Source organism: Erinaceus europaeus, chromosome 5, assembly GCF_950295315.1.
Source record: "Erinaceus europaeus chromosome 5, mEriEur2.1, whole genome shotgun sequence".
NCBI lineage: Eukaryota > Metazoa > Chordata > Mammalia > Eulipotyphla > Erinaceidae > Erinaceus > Erinaceus europaeus.
In genome coordinates this window covers 104944952-104957215 of record NC_080166.1, presented here as the reverse complement: position 1 = coordinate 104957215, position 12264 = coordinate 104944952, and positions in this window count along the sequence as shown.

The window sequence follows — 12264 nt, the reverse complement described above, 5'->3', positions numbered from 1 at the left end:
AGTCTTAATGGAGCTATGATGAATTAGAATCATATTATTCGTAAAACTCAGTACAATTTCACTTGGGTTGTACAAAAGGAACCACAATTTTCTGACTTTAGTGTGAAAATCTGCCTGCAATATGTCAAATAGTTAAGAATCTTAGCCATAAATATCAGCATTCAGTTTGATTAATAAAAGTACAGAACCCAGCATGTAGAAATTAGCAAATTATCCAAGTCATAGACTCTAAATCTATGAGAGATTTTTCATGTTTGTAATGTCTATACTAATCTGGTTAATTCATTTAGTTAAGTTAAAGCAGTTTTTTAACATGCAACTCAAATACATAGTAATGAGAACAAAGTTCAACTCCCTGGTCCTCAACTACAGAGGGTCCTCAACTACTCTTGAAGCAGTGCTGCAGGTGTTTCTCTGTCTCTCTCCCTCCCAAAACCTCTCCTCTCTCAATTTCTCTTTGTGTCTATCCAGTGACAAATAAATAAATATTTTAAAATTAACAATGTATTAAAAGGAACATATATACCTACTTTTATATTAGAATTAAAAATCATTTTGAATGTGTGAAAGATATTTGAGTTATATGACCAATCTGACTTGATGCTGAAATAATTAGTGATAATTTTCAATCATTCATCTCATGTAATATTTCAGTGTTTATTATAGTGATAATTACTCATTATTTATCAAATTAACTGTTCACTTTAAACCATTAATCCCTCAATAAAGAAAGAAAATTAAATGGGTTAATAACTTTATAAAAGTCATTTTGCAAATGAATTTAGGAGAATTTCACTATTGTGTGGACATATATTTTTCAGCTAGTCATAGAGGTATTATGTAGCTGCATGTTTACCTAGTCTTTTACTTGGTAACTATATAAATATGTTTGAGAGTCTAAGCACAGCCAATTTCCTTTTATAGCTCTTTTGTGCACATATTCTTTAGCAGTTATTTCAATGATATTCAGAGAAAGAGAAGAAAACATACAAGAAAACATATTTAAGGAAAATGAAACAAGTTAAAAAATTACAATCAAATTAAAATAATTATTGAATGATATGCAATTTCATTTTTATTTTTATTTATAAAAAGGAAACACTGACAAAAATCATAGGGTATGAGGGCGGTACAACTCCACACAATTCCCACCACCAGAACACCATATCCCATCCTCTTCCCTGATAGCTTTCCTATTCTTTATCCCTCTGACCTAGGGTCATTATGGGGTGCTAAAGGTGGGAGGTCTGGCTTCTATAATTCCTTCCCCACTGAACATGGGCGTTGACAGGTTGATCCATACTCCCAGTATGCTTCTCTGTTTCCCTAGTGGAGCGAGGTTCTGGAGAAGCAGAGCTCCAGGACACATTGGTGGGGTCATCTGCCCAGGGAAGTCTGGTTGCCATCATGGAAGCATCTGGAACCTGGTGCCTGAAGTTTCTTTTATAAAAAGTAAGAGAACCCAAAGACTACTCAGCTCTGGCATATGGTGTGTTTGGGACTGAACCTGTACCTTCTGGTTTCTCAGGCTTGCAAATGCTCTTGAGGCAAAGCTATCTCCCCTGAAGAACTCCACCCTCTTTTATTAAGAGGTTAATGATTTACAGTACAGCTGTTGGCATGTGGATAGAATTACTGATCTCACAATGATAGATTTCAGCAGAATACTTTCTCATACTCAACTTAGGTACTTTTCCATCATTATGTACCAGGATCTTTAAGTCTTCATTGCTAACCCCCACTCCCTTTTCTCAGAGTCCTTTGCTTTGGTGTAATATACGAAGCCCAATCCAAGACTGTTTCCCCTTTCTATTCTTGTTCTTTAAGTTAAATAGGCATCTCCTTGGCATTTACTAAATTAATCATATAATAGGAGAGACTAGTTTAATTAGAGCATTTTCCTCTTGGAAGATTTCAGTTCAATTTCATTGTAGCTTCAGTTTCTATAATTTATAAGAAGTAAATTCAAGTTAAATGCCCATGTTCCTCCCTCTTTATTTTTAAATCTCTATGGATGTATACTTACGCTTAGTTCAGGACATATAATACAAAAAGCAGCACCAAATTAACACACAAAGTACATTTTAAAAACCTTAAAATGTTTCATATAGATGACTTGATTTAAGTAAAAATAACAGGCCCTTAATTTAGTTTTATAAACTTTGAGTACTTTAGGCACTGTTAAATTTACATAAATACATGTTCTTTTCATAATTATTGCATTAGATCACTGGCTTTATAGCCATGGTTGCCTTAGATCTAGTTAGTTGTATGGCATTAATTGTATGAACTTTGCCTTCTTGCACCAATCTTAATTATATTACTTACAACAGAACTCTTTAAATGGAATACAAATTATTTAAGGATTAGAAGGTATTTAGCCAGTAGGTACATGCTTTGCCATCTATGTGGCCTACATTCAAACCCAGACACCACTTAGAAAAACTAGAGCACCAGGGTGAGCTATGAAGTCATTCTGTCCACCCATCTTTTCTAACAACCTTTCCTAACATATTAAAAAAAAAATCAAACGTGTCCCAACATCAGTGAAATCATGAATGTGTGAAGCTTTTGGCATCATACAGAGAGAGGAGGAGAGAAAGAGGCTACTCTTCATTTTACTTATTAATTACTTGTAATAATTTTTGCATTGTGAACTTAACTTTATATGTTAGAGAATATTCTGCTGTTTTATACCAAAAACATGTACTTAAAAACAAATTATGCAAAGTATAATATATAGCACTTTAATTATCTAAATGTTGCCCAATGTTATTTAGTAAAAAGAAAGAAAAAAGGAAATAAAAGAAAAAGGGAAAAGTGAGAGATATTTTATGTTTCTTTTTCTTTTTGAGTGTGTACATTGCTTGGCTTGAATGGTCAAAATAATATCTAAATGAAATAATAATGTTTTCTTTTTTAAAAAATTAAACCTTTATTTATTAGACATAGCCAGAAATTGAGAGTGAAGAGGGTGATAGAGAAGGAGAGAGATCGAGAGACACCTGCAAGACTGCTTCACCATTTGCAAAGCTTTCCCCCTACAGGTGGGAGCTAGGGCCTTGAACCTGGGTCCTTGCACATTGTAACGTGCACTCAACCAGGTGCACTACCATCAGGCCCCCCAACAATGATGTTTTCCTATCATGATAGTCCATCACTTAAGCAATTCAAATCTCATAGTATATAAAAAGATTATTGATACTGACATTTCAGAAACTACTTTAAAAATAATAAATTTCTCTATAAGCTTGCACTGAAAATTAAGTTTATTATGCACAGCAGATTATACTATGTACTCTTTGTAGTAATAGTTTCATTTAAATATGTTATTCTTATAATGATAGATCAAGGACTAAATAAAGAATTTAGGTAAGTATTGTGTGTTTCAAGACACCATATGGACGTTCTTACAGATGATCTGTTTGTGGTCTTGCATAGATTGTTTAGATATCAAAATAGCTATATTTATAAACAGATATGGTATGTGGATTATACCATTTAGGACAAGTCAGTTTTCATTCCTAGATATGCTTATTAACTCCTTGGGATTTCCTAACTTAATTAAGTTCATTTTATTATGAACTTTTATAAAACATCTAACTAAACCAGTAGAATAATATCAATAGAATGAAGTCAAAGTAAAGATCTAGAGATGTGATAAGTCAAATAAGGAGCTTGGGAATATGGGAGTGAGCAGGAGGATCATAACATTTCCAAGAGCAGGAGAATAAATAATAATAGACCTATCAAAAGGAAATAAAGGAAAAGGAATATAACTGTAATGGTGATATAAGGTGAAGAGAACATTCAACAGAGATTATAAAGAAGTCTATTTTCTATGCAACATAAAACTACATGGTAGTCTTTATTCTAAGAAGGTTGTAAAAACTACTACTAACCTGACTTGACTTGCTCTGCAACTATAGGAGCTTACAGATAAATACAAAAATATAATACCATTGTATATATTATTTCTAGACCAGGGAAAATGAAGTATCCTTGAGAGGCTATAGATAAAGGGCATTGTAAATGTACTTTCAGGAATTCTAAGAGACCATCATGGAAGAGGAAGTACAAATGAATTACACAGATGTTGTCAAGAAACACACACACACACACACACACACACACACACACACACACACACACACACACACTGTAATGATAAAATTTTAGAACAGAGAACCTGTTTAGAAATCACTAGAACAAAAGTCAGGCTATATCTAGAATTGAAAAGACAGCTCAGAGAGTTTAGTGTCAGAATTACTACATGTGAGATCCAGGTTCAAATCTCAGCACCACATGGGAGGTGTTGTGGTAAAGGAGGAATCTCCTCTGGTTTTTCATTTGGTTTTGTTCCTTTGTTTGTTTGTTTTCTCTTTCAATGAAGAGGTGACACCCACAGCAGTGAAACTACAGGTTCAGGTACAACAAAACAAATAATCAGAAAACATAAAGTATATAGAAATCGAATTAACCACCTATAGCTCTCCAAACATCACATTCCCTATAGTTCCTAATAGATAGATAGATAGATAGATAGATAGATAGATAGATAGATAGATAGATAGATATAGATATGGAGAGAGAGAGAGGGAGAGAGATAAATAATATATAAACATATATATTAATCATACTTCCTTTCCATATCTGCTTTTGATGTGTATTTTAAGTGTTTTGCTTAGACTGTTTTCCTTACCATAATTTATTTTCTGTGCATATGTCTTAGAGGACCTGAATTGAAGCTCCAGCAGTTCTTTACTAAGATTTACTTCCTCCTTTACTGACCTATGAGAGTGTAATTAATTATGCTAATTGACATCATTTATGTATTCCAAATACCTTTTTTTTTAGATTTTTCACATTTAAAATTAAATCTAATAAAAAACTAAGGCAAACAGGTCTGATTTTTTTAACTATTTGTATTAGTGATTTAATAATGATAGACAAGATTTTAGCATAAAAGGAGTGCAGTTCCACACAATTCCCACCACCAGAGTTCCACACCCCATCTCCTCCATTAGAAACCCCCCTATTCTTCATCCCTCTGGGAGTATGGAACAAAGATCTTTATGAAGTGTAGAAGGTGGGAGGTCTGGCTCCTGTAATTGCTTCTTCACTGGACATGGGCATTGACAGGTCAAAACATACCCCCATCCTGTTTCCACCTTTCCATAGTGGGCTAGAGCTCTGGGGTATTGGGATTTCAGGAAACAATGGTGATGTCCTCTTCCCAGGGACGTCAGATTGGAGTCATATTAGCATCTGCAACTTGGTAGCTGAAAAGCATTAAAAATATAAAGCAGAAAACATTGCTTAGTAAACAGGAATCTAAAGGTAAGAATGTAGCAGATGACATCTGGGGTCTTCACATTGGAAAATCTAGGATGTCTATTTTAGGTATATCCTAAAGGATCCATGACTTTACTAATATTTGCCTGAGTTTGAGAACCTACATGTAGGTGGACTGAAAGTATTGTCTGGGAATATGGTGTCAGAGTTGGAAACAGAACTAGAATTCTGGGTCATGGCAGAGAATAGCTCCCCAAAATGGGGAAAGTATATAAATACTGTTAATTGTAGACCCCTTTGATCTGACCTAAGACCCATGTCTATACATACTTAGCACAGGAGCCTGTGCAACCTCTGCATTCCCTCTGGTCTGATCTCACACTCCACAGTCATAGCTAGGAGCATTCTAGATTGGACTTAACATGTGAGATGAGTGATCCTTAAAAAATTTAGAAAAGGGCTAGGGAGGGGAGCCAGATGGTGTACTATCTACAGAGAACCAGGTTAAAGCCTCCCCACTAACACCCCAGCTGTATCAAGGATGCTTCATGAGCAGTGAAGCAAATCTGCAGGTGTCTGCCTTTCTCTCACCCTATCTCCCCCTCCTCTCTCAGTTTCCCTCCATCATGTCCAATAAAACAGAATATAAAATGGCTGCTGGGAGCAGTGGATTCTTAGTGTTAGCACACTGAGCCCCAGAGATAACCCAGGAGGCAAGAGAGAGGAAGTAAGGGAGGCAGGGAAGAGAAGGAAGGAAGAGGGAGGGGGGCGGGAGGGAGGGAGGGAGGGAGAGAGAGAGAGAGAGAGAGGGAGAGAGAGAGAGAGAGAGAGAATGAATACGAAATTAAAGGACTAAAGGACAAGGGAAACTTCATTACATAAGGTTCTGATAGCCTAAATTCAGTCCCCAGCATCACAATAAGCCAGTGCTGATCAGTGCCCTGTTTAAGAGAAAAAAGAAAAAAAGGTTTAGAAAAATAGACACTAGGAATATAAAACCAATAATTGTTGGTTACTGGAAGAGAAAGGACACAAACGGTGGATGAATCAGGACAAAATTAATGGCTAATTATAGAATTAAACTTTCCCAAACCAAGAGACCCCTCACAGAATGGGAGATCTTTAGATGCCATACATCAGACAAGAGACTAATAACCAGAATATATAAAGAGATTGCCAAACTCAGCAACAAGGAAACAAATAACCCCATTCAAAAATGACAGAATGGACAGAATATTCACCACAGAAGAGATCCAGAAGGCAGAGAAACACATGAAAAAATGCTCCAAGTCTTGGATTGTCAAGAGAAATGCAAATAAAGACAACAATGAGATACCACTTCACTTCTATGAGAATGCCATACAACAGCAAAGGTAACAGCAGTAAATGCTGGAGAGGTTGTGGGGTCAAAGGAACCCTCCTGCATTGCTGGTGGGAATGTAAATTGGTCCAACCTCTGTGGAGAACAGTCTTCTGGAGAACTCTCAGAAGGTTAGAAATGGACCTACTCTATGATCCTGCAATTCCTCTCCTGGGGCTATATCCTAAGGAATTCAACACACCCATCCAAAAAGATCTGTGTACACATTTGTTCTTAGCAGCACAGTTTGTAATAGCCAACACCTGGAAGCAACCCAGGTGTCCAACAGATGAGTGGCTGAACAAGTTGTGGTATATATACATAATGGAATACTACTCCACTATAAAAAATAGTGACTTCACAGTTTTCAGCCAATCTTGGATGGACCTTGAAACATTCATGTTAAGTGAAATAAGTCAGAAACAGAAGGATGAATATGCTATGATCTCACTTTCAGGCAGAAGTTGAAAACAAGATCAGAAGAGAAAACACAAGTATAACCTGAACTGGAATTGGCTTATTGCATCAAAGTAAATGACTCTTGGGTGGGTGGATGGGGAGAATACAGGTCCAGGAAGCATGACAGAGGACCTAGTGGGGGTTGTATTGTTATATGGAAAACTGGGAAATATACATGTACAAACTATTGTATTTACTGTTGAATGTAAAACATTAATTCCCCAATAAAGAAATTTAAGAAAAGAAAAGAAAAGAAAAGAAAAGAAAAGAAAAAGAAAGAAAAATACTTCATGAGGGCTGGGTGGTGGCACATCTGGTTGAGCGCACGTTACAATGTGCAAGGACCCAAGTTCATAGCCTTCTGTGCCCACTTTCAGGAGGAGAACTTTGCAAGTGGTGAAACAGTGCTCCGGGTGTCTCTCTATCTCTCTCCCTATCTCCTCCTCCCCCTCAATTCCTGGCTGTCTCTAAATAGATAAAGATAATTTTTTTTAAAAGGATTAAGCTTTCAGTATTGAATTTCATGTAATATAGACACATGTTGATTTTTCACTGAGGCACATCTGAAACATGTAACTTTATGATGCAATGATTCTTCAAAGGAAAAAAAAACGTTTAAGAACGTTCCTAAATATTTGAACGAGATTTCCTTTTTTAAAGTTTTTTTAATTTTATTTATTTATTTTGCCTTTTGTTGCCCTTATATTTTTATTTTTGTTTTAGTTATTAATATCATTATTGATGTCATGGTTGTTAGATAGGACAGAGAGAAATGGAGAGAAGAGGGGAAGACAGAGGGGGAGAGGAAGATAGACATCTGCAGACCTGCTTCACCACCTGGGAAACGACTTCCCTACAGGTGGGGAGCCGGGGCATCGAACCAGGATCTCTACACCAATCCTTGTGCTTTGTGCCATGTGCGCTTAACCTGCTGCACTAATGTCAGACTCCCAGATCAAGACAATGCCAATATTCAGAGTTTCATAAAAACCAGTTTTCAGCCAGGTTTCCAACGGCTTCAGCAATAATATTCTTAGAGACTTGGTTTAGTTTCTGGGCTCTGGCAAAGAATATCTTTTTGTCAACATTTTAAAGATGTATGTGTTGAATGCTGGAGGTGGTGCACTAGGTTAATCTCCTAACTCCCCACCTACAGGAGGGTTGCTTCAAAAGCTGTGAAGCAGGTCTGCAGGTGTCTTTCTTTCTCCCTCTCTATCTTCCCCTCCACTGCAATTTTTCTTTGTTCACAGGAGCAATGGATCATAGTGCAGGCAATGAGTCCCAGAAATAATTCTGGAGACAAATATACATACATATATATATATATATATATATATATTTGCATGAATGTTGAATTTATGTGGGAGAAAGGAATCTTTTTTATTTACATGTTAATCTGTGAACATCATGATGGTTTACCAGAGTAATATTTCTATAAAATAAACAATGAGCTAGATTATTTAATAAATAGTTTGCTCTGGAGAGGTCAAAACAGTGAAATTGATTACCTAGTAGACCATTTTTCTCATCCTTACCCTCCTTTTTGTTGTAAAATATGTCCTTGGAGAAGCTGGGTGTTTAATATTTAGTCTATTTAATATTTTAACTCTGAGCCATTGCTCACTGAGGCAGAAATTTAGATACTGAAGTCATGCAGCTAAATCCTATTAGAAGGCTAAAGAATCTACTTAAAATTTCAGGGTGTTGATCTGGGCCATTTGCAATGAATTGCAATGAAGCAGAAAATGTATTTTAGAGTTTGCTGTATTAGAGATAATGGAACAACTCTTAGGAATAAAGAAATAATTTATAATTTTTTGCCTCATATACAATCTCACTATATGTTTTAGACTTAATTCCTTCATATAATGCTTTTCTGTGTAACTTTGATTATGATGTTTCATTAACTTCAATTGTTTATTTTCCAGGTTTATTATTACATAGTCTGGTTTTCACAGTTCAACTACAATGAGTTTTCTTTTTGTTGTTGTTTTTCTCATCTCTGCATAGAACACAGGTTTTGACCTCTCTGTTTTGCCGATGCTATGTTGTGACAGCTGCAACTTATTTACTACTCTGTCTTGAGTATCGAGTGCAATATTTTTAGTGCCATTATTTAACTTGATCCAATTCATTCGTCTATACATACCTAAAAAGGAGAAGCTAAGAGGAAAGACAGGATAACCTAATTAGGAGAAAGGTTGAGAGAATTTTTGCTTGCAGAATTTCAAGTTTAAAAATAAGGACATTTTCAACACTGGGTTGATAGGATTTCTTACATACCAATTACAGCTACATTTGGCTTTGCCATGCATTCTACTTAAAAAACAGTGTACATGTGAGCTTTATTACAGTTATTTTGAAAAAGACATTAATGAAACAGATAAGGCTATAAGGAAGACTATACTTTCAGGGATCATTTCTGCAGCTTGTTACTATTAATATCAGAAGGTGAAGGATGACTGGCTCATACAAACTTTATTTTATTTTGTTTTTGCCTCCAGGGCTATCACTGGGGCTTGATGGCTGCACTATGAATCCACTGTGAAGCGACGGGTGAGGAGCCAGGGCTTAGACTGGGATCCTTGTGCAGGTCCTAGCACTTCTACTGTCAACCTTCATTTTTTATTTATTTTCCCTTTTGTTGTCCTTTTTATTGTTATTAATGTCGCCATTGTTGGATAGGACAGAGAGAAATGGAGAGAGGAGGGGAAGACAGAGGGGGAGAAAAAGATAGACAGATGCAGACCTGCTTCACCACTTGTGAATCTATGCCCCTGCAGGTGGGGAGCCAGGGGCTCAAACTGGGATCCTTACACCGGCCCTTGCGCTTTGAGTCACCTATGCCTAACCCCTGTGGTACCGCTCAACTCCCTGTCCTCTTTCATTTTATAAAACAAAATCTGAGGTGATAGTTTAATGTATTTTATCTGTTTTCTGAAATGGGTATATGAAGTTTATCTTTCACTTTTTTGTCTCATATATTAATTAGTATTTATGAAGTTTACTCATAGTTTGCATGAAAAACAATATGTGCCTCATTTACTCATCATAGTTTGTAAGAAAAACATGTAATCAGCCTCTGCATTGGTGCATATTGCAGTTCCAATCGGTAGAGGAAATACTACTTTTTCAAGTGTGTCTTTAAAATGGATATGCATGCTAAATAAAGAGAGAGATAAACGTTTATAAAAGAGCCTGTGACTTCAAAGATCTTCTGATTTACTGTGATGTGATGATGGATATTATGCAGAATTCTTTACTACAGTGATGGTGATTCTCAAAAAATAGCAGTATGCTTATTGTATTATGTGCTGTAATCTTTAATTTTCCAAACTCTTTTCTTTTTATCTTGTGAATGAAAGACTTTTTACTGTACCTCTACTACATATACACTAATATGATTCATACTCTTTACAAACACCACTCTGCTATCTTCATCAGTATGATTTATGGCTTTACCTTTCCAGGAAACTCTTACCTAGGAACCAATACTTCCTAATTTTATTGCTCATTTTGGGAACGTCCAAAAAATTCATTTAAGTAAGTATCTGAGTGTTTAATTTTTTCACATGTTTATGTCCATATATCATAGGAATAGTCACATAAATGCAAAACTCTTTAAGCCTTATCTAGACATATGAATTTTTCTACCATGTCTTGTTATATGAGCGTTATTTTCAAAAAGACAGGGTTTAGTAATTTTGGAGAACTGATCAAGCTGTTTTTCAAAGACTGGAAAGATGGCTCATTTGGATGGATAGTGCTTTGCTTTTTAGTGGCCATGGGCTAAGTTAAGGCCCAGGTCCCACTAAACTGAAGGAAGCTTTGGTTCTACAGTGTCTTTCTTTTTGTCTGTCTTTCTATGTGAAAAACCCTACTTGAAGTGGTAGAAGAACTAGTGATGACATTTTTTTTTCTTCAATATGATTCAATATTTTCAATTCAAATATAGTTTGCCTCCTCTGTAAACATTGAAGCACCTGGCTTAAGTGTATGGAAATTTTGATTATAGTTAAATGATTTTGTTGAGTTCTTTCAGTGATTTTTTTGTATATCATGTTATATTAGGTTAATTTTTTATTCTATGTTTTGTAAAAATTTTTTGTTAAGGTGTTTTTTTAACTTTTATTTTACTATCTTTCATTTATTGATTGGGTAGAGACAGTCAGAGATTGAGTGAGAAGAGGGTGATAGAGATAGAGAAGGCAGAGAGCCAGAGAGATACTGGCCACACTGCTTCATCCCTTGCAAAGTTTTCCTCTTGCAGGTGGGAATGGGGGCTCAAACCTGGGTTCTTGAGAATTCTAACATGTGTGTGCAATCAGGCATACCACCAACCTGCCCCTGAAAATTTTTTTTAATATAAATAAAAAGCTTTTAGTTGTTTTTTTTAAGATAGTAGAGGGAGTGAAACTGACCACAGTACCCCAAGTTTCCTTCATTATGGTGGAGGACAGACTTGAACCTAGGCGGTACACATAGCAAAGCAGTGCACTATTCAAGTTAGCTATTTTGCCTGCCCTAAAGTAACCTCTTACTAGATTGTTTTAGTATTTCATCAAATTTCAGTATAACATAAGTGAGAATGCTTTTATTTAAGGCACTATTAGTTTCTCTCTGTTCTTGTCCATTATAATATGTACAAGGGGAAAGTACTTAGGAAAAAGAATAAGCATAGACTCCAGGAAGTACAGTTATACCAGAACTCGCAAAATGAATATCTCTGAGAGAGATCTGAACTTCTTATGACAGAAGATAATTTGGGTGAAAGTTGAAAATGGTGCAAACGTGAGACCATGAGTAATTCTTTGTAGTAATTGTTGAATTGCATCTGCTTCGATATAAACAGTTCCCTCTACCCTTTGTAGGGGCAGTCACCAGTTCATGTGCATGTGCATATACTTCCTTCAGGTATAAGAGTACATGCATTCATACTTAACTTATCTTTTAATAGCATAATTTTTACTAATTTTTTGTTTTATTTTATTTATTTTTTAATTGTCACTAGGGTTATCACTGGGGCAAGGCATCAACACTACTAATCCCTTGCTCCTGGAAGCCATTCCTCTCCACCCCCTTTTTTTTTTCCGTTTTATTTGATACCACAGATAGAAATTGAGATGGAGAGGGATACATAGAGAGAAAGA